The sequence below is a fragment of the Phoenix dactylifera genome, chromosome 16 (assembly GCF_051530095.1).
Source record: "Phoenix dactylifera cultivar Ajwa chromosome 16, Ajwa_hap1_PhDact_Kaust_v1.1, whole genome shotgun sequence".
Classification (NCBI taxonomy): Eukaryota; Viridiplantae; Streptophyta; class Magnoliopsida; order Arecales; family Arecaceae; genus Phoenix; species Phoenix dactylifera.
Genome location: NC_143205.1, coordinates 1,549,287 through 1,561,266, shown reverse-complemented (window position 1 = coordinate 1,561,266; position 11,980 = coordinate 1,549,287). Strand labels below are relative to the sequence as shown.

The 11,980-nt window shown below is 39.9% G+C and overlaps 1 non-coding gene across 1 annotated transcript; it reads right to left on the bottom strand.

Annotated features, from left to right (window-relative positions):
• Positions 1 to 11,424: 11,424 nt before the first annotated feature.
• Positions 11,425 to 11,533, bottom strand: LOC120104364 (small nucleolar RNA R71). Its single transcript, XR_005506771.1, has one exon. It is a non-coding gene; the product is annotated as a small nucleolar RNA R71 (small nucleolar RNA).
• Positions 11,534 to 11,980: the final 447 nt, after the last annotated feature.

Below are 11,980 nucleotides of genomic sequence, written 5' to 3'. Positions count from 1 at the left end.
AGATTAAATCTCGCTATTATGGAGGAGAGGTGAAGTTAGATGACAAGGGAACAATGGAGACGAGAGGGAAAGAGAAGAGAAGGGGGTGCTAGCTTTGTCATTAGAGGTCCAGACTCTAGGGTGGTGGTTGCAGGAGGCTGCCAGATCTTTGATATTTCAATTTTCGGAGCAGAGCTGAGGGTGGCATGGGCCGGCCTAAGCTATACTCGGTGTGTGCTGCAGGTCTCCTTTGTCATACTCGAGGGAGGCTCAGCTATTATGATTGGATGGATTCAGGATGATACCAGCGGAGGTGGAGGGGGCCAACCACTACTTCGGAACATTCGGGCTATATCGAGTGGAGGCATGGCCCTCCAGGTCAAATGTATTTTTAGAGAGATAAATGGGGTCACGGATTGGGTGGCTTCGTATGTGGCCAGTCACTCTAGAGGCACCTTGTGGGTTGGAGAGGGGGAGTTGCCCAGAGCGCTCCGAGATCTGCTTTTTTTCTGAACCTATTGGATGTATCTGTACTAGAATTGTATGATTCATCTGCTTCAAAAAGAGAGAGAGAGAGAGAGAGAGAGAGAAGGAGGCGGAAGAAAGTGGATAGGGAGGCGAAGGAGTGGAAGGAAGTGGAGACGAATGAGGTAAAAAACAGTGATAATTATGGAGGTTATTAGTGATGGAGGAGAAGGAAAGGATGAAAGAGACAGAGGGGAAAGTGAAGAGGGAAGGTAACTGGTGCAGAGGTGAAGTAGAAAGGGGAGGGAAAGGGAGATTGAGGAGGAGAAGGAGAGGGGAGGGGGAAGCTACGAAGAGAGGAAAGTTGTAGAAAGGGGAGCATGGAGGAGGAGGGAAGATGGAGGCAAGGAAGGAGATCGAGGAGAGAGGGGAAGCTACATAAAGGGGATAATGGAGGAGGAGATAGAGAGCAGGCGAAGATGGAGGTGACGAAGGAGAGGAAAGGGATGACCTGTAGAGGGGGTACCCATCAAAGAGAGGGCGGAGCAATGGAGGATACTTTGAGTCATGGATAAGTTTGGCAGAAAGGGTGACTCAAGTTTGCAGCTCGTGACATGGTCATTTTCACCATGACATGAGTTTTAGATTTTTGTGTTTGAGTTGTATCGGTCCAACAACTCAACCAGTAGGCTTTAAAAGTATTCAATGAGCTTCTCCTGCAACTCAACCTGTAAATTGATTGAGTTGTCAAAATTCAAATAACATATAGAAAGCTTTGCAATCCACTTTCAAATTAGAAACTTATAAATAATTAAATGCTCTAGTATGGACCTATAGGTAATTTTTTATCAACTTATGCTTATAATATTTGTAGGTTATCTTGTTGCCCAAATGTGACAACCCAAGAGGGGCGGGGGGGTGAATTGGGTTTTTCCAATTTTAACTCTTGATGGTGCAGCAGAATGAAATTAATCCTAAGTACTTGCTCAAATATAAAACTCAAAGATAGAGATAATAGTCACACACACAAAGATACAAGATTTTATAGTGGTTCGGTGTACTCCAAAGCACCTACGTCCACTCCCCAAGACTCTTCTTGGGAATTCACTATAATCTGCCTGATTACAGTTGGATTGTTTTCCCAGGCTCACAATCCAAACCTTACAATTGGTTTTCCGGAATCACCAATTAACCTTTCCGTTGGTTTTGCAGGCTCACCAACAAACCTAACCGTTGGTTTTCGCGGGATCACCAACAAACCTAACCAAAAGTTAAGGGATTGAAATGTATACAAAACAACTATTGCTCAGTTTAAAATAAAAGCAAACTCAGTAGGTTGAGCAATGGTTGATGGCATTTTAGATTTTTGTTGATGAGAGAATTGTGCCGAGTTGAGCCTGAGATTGACTGTTGGTGGATCTCTTCTTTGAATGCTTTTCTAATTTGCTTAGCTCCTTACTCTAATAGCTCACAAAAAAACGAAAAATCTATTTGACTCAAGCTCTTGATTGTATTCTTTGAACACTCTTTTTCACTTCTTTTTCTTTCTTGTTGTTTTTCCTTGTTGAATCCTTTGTTTTTATAATCTCTGAGTAGGAGGGAATGCATTACTATTCGTTAGACACAAAAATATAGCCGTTACCAATCTTTTTCCTCCATACTGTTCTTTTGAAAATGTATCCGTTAGAGCTTCTAGTCGATTTGGAGTCGACTCGTGTAAACTTCGAGTCGGCTCGTATAGACTTGGAGTCGACTCAAACTTCTGAGGTGTCTACTCGAGTTTGGGTCCTTTATAACTGATCTTCTGTCGTTCATCAGTGGAGTCGACTCGGGCTTTTCTAGAGTCGACTCGCCTAACTGTTTATCTGAGCTTCTTTCTTTGAGTGAGTCGGCTCGATGATTTCTGCAGTCGACTCAGCCCTTATTCATCCGAAAAATCGCTCTTCTGTTGTTCTCTCAGGGAGTCGACTCGATGTATCCAGGAGTCGACTCGACCACTGATCATCCGAAAACCAAGTTTCTGTCTTTTTCTCAAGGAGTCGACTCGGCCACTATTTTATCCGAAAACCAAGTTTCTGTCTTTTCTCAGGGAGTTGACTCGATGTCTCCTAGAGTCGACTCAGCCACTCCTCAACCAAAAACTAAGTTTCTGTTTTTTCTCAGGGAGTCGACTCGATGTCTCCTGGAGTCGACTCGGCCACTGTTCAACAGAAAACTAAGTTTTTGTCTTTTCTCAGGGAGTCGACTCGATGTATCCTAGAGTCGACTCGGCCACTGTTCATCCCAAAATCAGATTTCTGTCTTTCTCTGAGAGTGTGTCAGAGAGTTGATTCGAGCTTCTCATGAGTCGACTTGGCCATTGTTTCTGATTTTAGTCTTTTAGCTCATTGTGAAGGGAGTCGTCTCTTGATCTTTTGGAGTCGACTCGCACTTTGATGGAGTCGACTCGAGCTCAAACATGAGTCGGCTCCTTAGCGTGCCAGAAGTGTGCCGACATTCCTGTTTGTGCCAGAGTCGACTCGAACCCTTCTTGAGTTGACTCGAGGACTGTTTCTTGGCTATTTACTGATCTAAAGTCTTTTCAAATTAGTTCTTGCTAATTTATCTTGAATTATTTCGACATTTTTCTGAAACACTGAACATAAACTCATTAGTACAATAACATGTCCTTAATGGCTTTGTAAACATCAAAATCACACTGGGATCATCAATCTCTCCCTTTTTGATGATTACAAAACATTAAGTGTAAGCCAGATATTGTGCAAGTGAAGTGTTATGTAGAAGATAAATCAAGATAGTATATAGCAATTTGAAATTGAAGTGATCACTAAAACATAATTATGCATTAATAATCAGATCAATATTTAAATGTTCCCCCTTACTTTGGTATCAAATTATTTGTGTCAAATTAAAATTTTCTGCCTCCTTTTGCTTTCTTTCATTTTATAAGGCTCCCCCTTATTTGACCCCTTGTTTATGTTTCTTCTCCCCTTTTTTGTTTTAACCTTTTATTTGAAGTTTTTTTTTTTTATAATACTTGTTAGGTTAGATGCTTATAACCATTCATATCTCACAAAAGCAATACCAAAAACAATTTGCTAAAAGAGATAGTACTGAAGGTGAGTCTTGTATTCATTCAAAACATATTACAAGATTACAAAAAGACTTTTCAGCACACTTAGACTATTCTTCATTGGATGGGATGTTCACATGTTTGGAAGAAGATCATTTCTTAGTGGGTCGAGTAGGCTGAGTAGGCTGAGCTACTGCAATTTGTAGATCTAGTCTTCCTATGATACTGCTCAAGGAGTACAATATGTTGTTGAGTGTGTCTCCTTGTGCAAGTGTGAAACCCTCTATGATTCTTTCAATTCTTTGAAGGCCTTGTTCAATTTTTCCTCTCAAAAGAGCTGCTTCCCTAGCAAGATCAGACATATCACTCTGGTTAGTAGCAGTAACCGTCTCAGAGATAAGTGTAACCTCATTAAAGATGATCTTTATGTCCCTTTCAATCAGAGTAATTCTCTCAGACAACTGGGCATTCTCAGCCCAGCTTCTAGCATTTGCTTCGTCCATAATGAAGCTAGCCAACATCCGTAGTTAATCTTCCTCTAACCTAAGAGAGGATGTAGCTGGCTGGTCTGTGGAGGTAGGGGGTGGAATGGATGCAGCTGGAGTGGGTGAGGAGGATCTGCGTGAGCTTTCCGGCTGAGCTCCACTAGGTTCTCCTTCAGTTAGTGGGTGCTTCCCAAAGTCTCTCCTCTCCCATTTTTCTTCTATTTTTTTAAAACCCATTCTGCGTGGTGACTTTCTAGTGTAGACATCAGTGTTGTACAAAAGTTTTTTGGGTTCCTCATTAGATATTTGGACCTCAAACTCCCTAAATATCAATGTAAGTGCCATTCCATAAGGTAAGCTAGCCTTGGCCTTACTAGCCGCTTCACTCATATACAGCATCATCATCTTGGGCAAATTCAAAGGCATACCCTCAATTACACAACGCATTACAATGATTTCTCTTTCAGTAATAAAGTCAAATCTACCAGTTTTAGGGAATAGGATTCTACCAATAATGTGATGTAGCAGCCTTATTTCCTCTGACAATTGATTGGCAGAGATGACCTCTAATGGATTCACCTCGTCTCTCCCTAGGATTGCCTTTAGAGCAGATTCCTTTTTCCCATGCACTGTCGGGGCTGGACCATCAGTGGGCATCTTCAAAACTTGGGAGATTAGGTGCTCATCTACTAATATTTCTTTCCCCTTCACTGTGCATACAAAACCTCTTGAGCCTCTTTTCAGGGAACCGTAAAAATCTCTGACTAGATCCGGGTAGGTTGAGCTAAGATACCCCCTCCCAAGATCCTTAAGTTTTTGCCCTATTTGGAATCCCTCTTGCTCTAAGAACTCAAAATCAATCCTTCTACCGGTCATCGCTACTTTTCCCGCACAAGATCTTGGTGATGGAGCGGAAGATGGGACTAGAGATGAGGGTGTTGCGGCAACCCTAGGTTCTTCACGGAGCGGAGCATCATTTCTATGCTTGGTTCTTCTTTCCTCAGTCAGTGCCCTAGCGGATCTCTTCTTCCTCATGGCGAGTTGTTTTCTTGGACCTATTTTCGTGAAATCTAGGGAGAATTGAGAAGACAACTAAGATGGATCCTAGGGTTTTTTGCAATGGTGAGCTATGAAGGGTTTGTGGGCTAGAGGAGAAGGAGTTGAAATAAAAAAAAAAACGCTTTGAGTCGTTCCGCCTTTATGAATAAGTCGTCTCGATCTCGAGTCGACTCATGCTTTTACCGCGAGTCGGCTCGACCCCGAGTCGACTCAACTAAGTCCTTGAGTCGGCTCGAGCACAGTCTCACCCATAATTTTTCCAAATTAAATTTGACCCATAGGATCAACAATTCTGATGAGGGAAGTTCAATTTTGATCATTTGAGCATCGTTTAGAATCTCATGAGGAATCTTAGAGATAAGAGAGGTGCCTTATGAACAATTGAACTTTTTTCTAAGCAAAGGGGTCACATACTCCTAATTTTCTTCTAAGCATACAAAATCTATCTTCACTTAGAGGTTTTGTAAATAAATCCGCTAGTTGTTTCTTAGTGCTGATAAACTCAAGACTTATATTCCCATTTTGTACGTGATCTCTAATGAAATGGTGTCTTATTTCAATGTGTTTAATTCTTGAGTGTTGTACAGGATTTTTGGATAAGTTAGTTGCACTTGTATTATCACATTTTATGAAAATTTTATCAAGTTTGATTCCATAGTCTTTCAATTGCTGCTTGATCCATAATACTTGTGCACAGCAACATCCAGCAGCAACGTATTCGGCCTCAGCCATTGACAATGCTACTGAATTTTGTTTGTTACTGTACCATGAGATTAGATTAGTCCCTAAAAATTGGCATGTGCCACTAGTGCTCTTCCTATCTAACTTACATTCCGCAAAATCAGCGTCTGGGTAAGCAGTTAATTCAAGACATGATTCCTTAGAATACCAAAGGCCTATATTGTATGTTTCTTTTAAGCACCTTAGAATTCTTTTAACAGCATTAAAATATGATTCCTTAGGTTCTGTTTGATATCTAGCATATATACACACGCTAAACAATATATCAGACCTACTAGCAGTAAGATAGAGCAATGATCCAATTATACCTCTGTAATATTTAGTGTCAATGCTCTTACCTTTTTCATCACGATCAAGCTTGCTAGAGGTTGCCATTGGAGTTCCCTAAGCTTTGCTTTCCTTCATCTTATATTTCTTAAGTATTTCTCTTGTATACTTAGCTTGGTTGATGAAGATTTCCTCCTTGGTTTGCTTGATCTGAAGTCCGAGAAAGAAATTGAGTTCTCCCATCATGCTCATCTCGAACTCTTCCTGCATCAACTTAGCAAAATCCTTGCAAAGCGATTCATCAGTAGCACCGAATATAATGTCATCTACGTATATTTGGACTACTAGAAGATCTTTATCTTTTTTCTTTAAAATCATTGTTTTATCTACATTTCCTCCATTAAAATCATTATCTAGAAGAAATTTACTTAACCTTTCATACCATGCTCTGGGTGCTTGCTTTAAGCCATATAGTGCCTTATGCAACTTAAACACATGGTTTGGAAATTCATGATTTTCAAATCCGGAAGGTTGCTCTACATATACCTCCTCTGATATGTATCCATTTAAGAATGCACTTTTTACATCCATTTGATAAATTTTAAATCCATGTGACATTCAAATGCAAGTAGTAGTTTAATTGCTTCTAACCTGGCAACTGGGACAAAGGTTTCATCAAAATATATTCCTTCTTCTTGATTATAACCCTTAGCTACTAATCTAGCTTTGTCCTTATTACTACTCCATTTTCATCTAGCTTGTTTCTAAAGACCCATTTGGTTCCAATGACTGTATTATTTTTAGGTCTTTCTGTTAATGTCCATACATTGTTTCTTTCAAATTAGTTTAGTTCTTCTTGTATTGCATTAATCTAATTTTCATCATTTTCTGCATCTTCAAATATTTTAGGTTCTATTTGTGATACGAAGGCTAGATAATTATTAACATTTCATAAAGAGGATCGAGTTCTCACCCTATCTGATGGATCACCTATTATTTGATCTTTAGGGTGTCCATGCGCATACCTCCGTTCTTTAGGTAGGTCTTGAGATTGAGGTGGATTTTGATCATCTTCTTTTTCTTCCTCATCCTCCTTCGATGCTCCTTCTTTTTCTTGATTTGGTACATCATTAATGTTCAGCTTTTCAATCTCAAGTATGCCTGTATCATCATTATGAATATTTTCTCTTCTAGAGAATTCTCTATCAGTCTCATCAAAAATAATATTAATTGATTCTTCAACAACCATAGTTCGCTTGTTGAAGACTCTGTATGCCCTGCTAGATGTTGAGTATCCTAAGAAGATACCCTCATCTGATTTGGCATCAAATTTGCTTAGATTATCCTTGCCATTATTTAAGATAAAGCATCGACAACCAAAAACTCTAAAGTGTTTGGCAGTTGGTTTCTTATTTTTCCAAAGTTCATAAGGAGTTTTCTTTGTAATTGGACGAATTAAAACTCGGTTTAAAATATAGCAAGCAGTATTAATGGCTTCAGCCCAAAAGTACTTTGGAAGATTTGACTCACATAACATAGTGCGAGCCATTTCTGCCAAAGTCCTTTTTTTCTTCTCAACAACCCCATTTTATTGAGGCGTTCTAGGAGCTGAGAATTGATAAGAAATACCATTATCATTACAGAAATCTTCAAAGTGTTGGTTTTCAAATTCGGTTCCATGATCACTATGAATTCCAACTAAAGTAAGATCCTTCTCAGTATAACATTCTTGTAATATTTCAAAAAGGTTGAAAACACTTCATTTTTATGTGCAAGAAATGACACCCATGTATATCTAGAGAAGTCATCCACAATTACAAAACCATACTTTTTTCCTCCTAGACTTGTGATGAGAGCACAAAAGTGCGATTTACACATCACTTAAATTAGTATTATTGCTAATAAATAATGATAAAAGTGTTGAATTATTATTATATTTTTGTGGGGTGCAAGTGATCGTAAATCAAAGCAAAAATGCGCATTGGGTCCAAAAAGATGCATCACTGCGGATGACTAGCCAACCGTATGGGTCAACCCCAGTTGCACACTAGAAGGAGGCTAAGTTCAGCTGCTTAGTTCACTGCAACCGATTCCCAGTAGCCCGTGCATCTCATTCCGATGGAGCCCTCGTGCAACCCATCCTCCCGCAAGTGAGTCACGGCATCCACGAGCCAACGTCCAATCCTCCTTCCGTTCGCAAGCATCTCCATCCCAGCGTGCGTCCAGATCTCACGCGTTGGATCATCCCGCATCCGTCCGCTTCTCCTGTGCCAACCAGCCGTCCGCGAAGCAATTCTTCCACATCAGAGCTCCCAGCATCATCCCGTGCACAATTTTAGGGTCCACATTCACAGCATGGTGGTCTCCTTCCGTCTCACGCGTCTCCATTTCCGCGATCAACGTCTTCCGTGATCAAAGCTCCTTCTTCTTCAATCGATTCCAGCTGATCAGCTCCTCTCGCAATGCATCCACTCCATCCACCCCTTCCGAATCAGCTTCCGGATTAGCAAGCAATCAGTCGTCCATGAGCAACCTCCCAGCTCTTGGAATCCACGATCAGCTCCCTCCCAGCCTTCCGTTCGTGAGCAATCCTCTGCTATCAACTTCTTCCCATGACACATGCCAAAGATCCCGCCGCAACCTTCTTCTCCAGCCGTCCACGATGCTTGTGGAGCCCGCGATGCATGCCGAGCCCGCGATCACCGCCCGGTCGTCCGCCTCCGCCCAGCCTTCCGCCTCCTCGATCACGTCCGTTCTCAGCATCGGATCCGGCCGTGATCAGCTCCCTTGCTTCCGGATCCGCCGCCCAGCTTCTTCTCGGCCGTCCGCTCCTCCCGCATCCCAGATTCTACCATCCGACTGAATCTCCCACACATTCACAGCAGCGGATTTCCAGCCTTCCAACAAAATCCCATCCGAATCACAGCAAATTTGATTCGGATTTCCGTTTGGTTTGTTTGGCTTTCCAAGAATAAACAAAGGGGGGAGAGAGTTGAGCATAAAGGAGAGGGAGGGAGGCTCATTCGGGGGATATCTCATTTTGAAAAAGAAAATAGAGAGCCTCAGCTGTTTTAAAAAGAAAGAAAAAAAAAGGGGAAGAAACAGGGGAGGCTCTGTTTTTCCGAAAAGAAAAGAAAAAAATGATGAGAGGGAGGATAATGTTTTTAATGAAAGGCTAAAGTCCTAGGTGATGGGGGAAGGAAGATCCTTTGATGTACCGAGTTCATGATGTAAATTCCAATCCTTTGCTTTATGCGATTTATCTTTTGATTATGTCATGATTCTTATATGTTGAAAATTCTTTTATGATTTATGCTTATTGATACATGTCTTCCTCAATTATTTGATTCATCGTTGACGTTATAAGGCACATTGAATACTTAGAAAGAGAATTCATGTTATCAAGAATATACTCCATAATTGAATTTTATCTGCTTATAATTCTTAAAGAAAACAAAAGAATCATAGAATTTATTGCATGAATTTGATATTATCAAAGGAGATTTTGGATCCCTACACCATCTTAATCTATCCAAACTTCGATTCTCTACTTACTAATTTATTTTCTATTTGCAAAACATCATCTTAATCCACAAACTTATTGAATTAATTAATCTAAAATTATACTGAATAATCTCATATATATTTCGTTCCCTGAGGATTCGATCTCGGACTTCCGAGTTATACTACTTGTGCGATTCTCCTGCACTTGGGAGAGCATTTCTGTGACGCATCAAGTTTTTGGCGCCGTTGTCGGGGGAGGCTGAGTTATTAGAATAATTTTAGATAATTAGTACCTTAGTAGTTAGTCTTTTTCTTTCGGAAAAAAAAATTAAATCTTTACTACTGTTTTTATTCCCTGCACAATCTGCATCAAATTCTGATATCAGAGAAATTCACCATCTGATTGGACTCAAATTTGGTCGGCTGGTGCAAGACGCATTTTTCAATAATCGGAACGGTTTGATTGATATTTTGAGACTTTTAAGACCATTAGATTAATACGAAACCTTGCTGCTTTCTGTTTTGAATTTTCTGTATTTAAATTTTTTTTAGAATTAGAATTTTATTGTTATCATATCTTATTAACCCTTGTTGATAATTGAAAATTGAAAAAAAGAAAAAAACTTTAAGAAAAGATCAAGGGTGATCATTCAAAATAAAAAAAAAAGAGGGAATAAATAATTTGCTTGATCAACTATTCAATATAATTTAATGTCATGTCATAAAACATTAGAAGAAAAATCTTTTGATTGTTGCATATAGTATAAGGCATCAGCATAAAATATTTTAAGGGCTGAACCCATTTAAAAAAAATAAGGTTGGGATTTCATCACTCGTCCTTAGCCTAAAAATCACCCCAGTGCATAAATATCCTAAGCTTAACTAAAATCAACTAGACGTTGGCCCCTAAGGACATTCGAGCTCAATAGGACGAAGATCACCGAAAGTTGCACCAATTTTGCTCTATGACCCAGTCGATGTCTAGGCAAGCTTTGTCCCTCTAAGGAAGACAGTCTTTGTTCGAGGAAAGTGGGTTTTAAGTGGGATCTTTGCTAAACGCATCGTGACCCCTCCACTTACCTGGGAGCTTACCTGGTCGACTAGGTTACTAGACCGGATTGGAGGCTTAGGTGTCCTCTTCAAACCAGTTAGGAGCTGTCTAGAAATTTAAGAAAAAAACATTAGGAATTGAGCTGTAATGTTTTGATGCATGCTTGATTGTGAATAGATTTTTGTTTTACTGTATTAGGATGTCGTTTTAGATATCTTTAGGTGGTACTTGTATTTTTTTTAAAAAAAAAAAGAAAAAGAGGGGAAGAGAAATATTTTGCATGCTAAAGTGGAATAGGGACGACACCGATCGATTAAGTCGTATAACTTTAGATCATCCCTTAGGACACACCCCTGAAATTCCTTCGCAGTATCTCACACCTTGTGAGATGTCTAATTTAAATGAAGATGCGGGGAGTCACCACGATCGAGAACGTGAACCCCATGTTATGACTCTAAGACAATACCTATAACCGACTAGGACTAGTCAGCCTTCATGCATAATTTTTCCTGATAATGTAGGACATTTTGAAATCAAACCAGGGGTAATCTAATTGCTGCCCAAGTTTCACGGGTTAGAGTCTGAAAGTCCGTATCTTCATTTAAAGGATTTTGAAGAATTGAGCATTACATTTAGAGTGCCAAACGTCACCGAGGATGTCCTCAAGTTGACATTGTTCCCTTTCTCTCTAAAGGATAAGGCCAAAACATGGCTAAACTCCTTGCGACCTAGATCAATAAGAACTTGGCAAGATATGCGGAGAGAATTTTTGAAGAAGTTCTTTCCCGCACAAAGGACCAACTTTTTGAAAAGACATATCAGCAATTTCCAACAAAAAGATAATGAAACATTTTATGAATGTTGGGAAAGATTTAAAGACCTTCTTCTCTCATGCCCTCATTACGGGTTCGAAACTTGGAGAACTATTAGCTTCTTTTATGAAGGTTTATCTCTACAGTTGAAACAATTTGTAGAGACCATGTGCAATGGTAGATTTTTAGAAAAATAACCTGATGAGGCATGGGAGTATTTGGATTCTCTTGCTGAGACTGCCCAACTTTGGGATAACAGGGATAGAAATAATAAGTCTTTGCCTAAGCCTACTAGTGAGGCCTTTACAACCTCAGAACTGAGGATGAACTTCATGCTAAAATGGCAGTCCTCACTAGGAAGGTAGAAGAAATTGAGCTTAGAAAGGTTGAACCTATCAAGACTATAGAGCTTAGAAACAAGTGTTGTGGTATCTGCGACATGTCTGGTCATACTACTACAGATTGCCCCACCATATTGGCATTCAAGGAAGTCTTGCACGATCAAGCAAATGCTATGAACTCCTACCAAAAGTCTTATAACGAT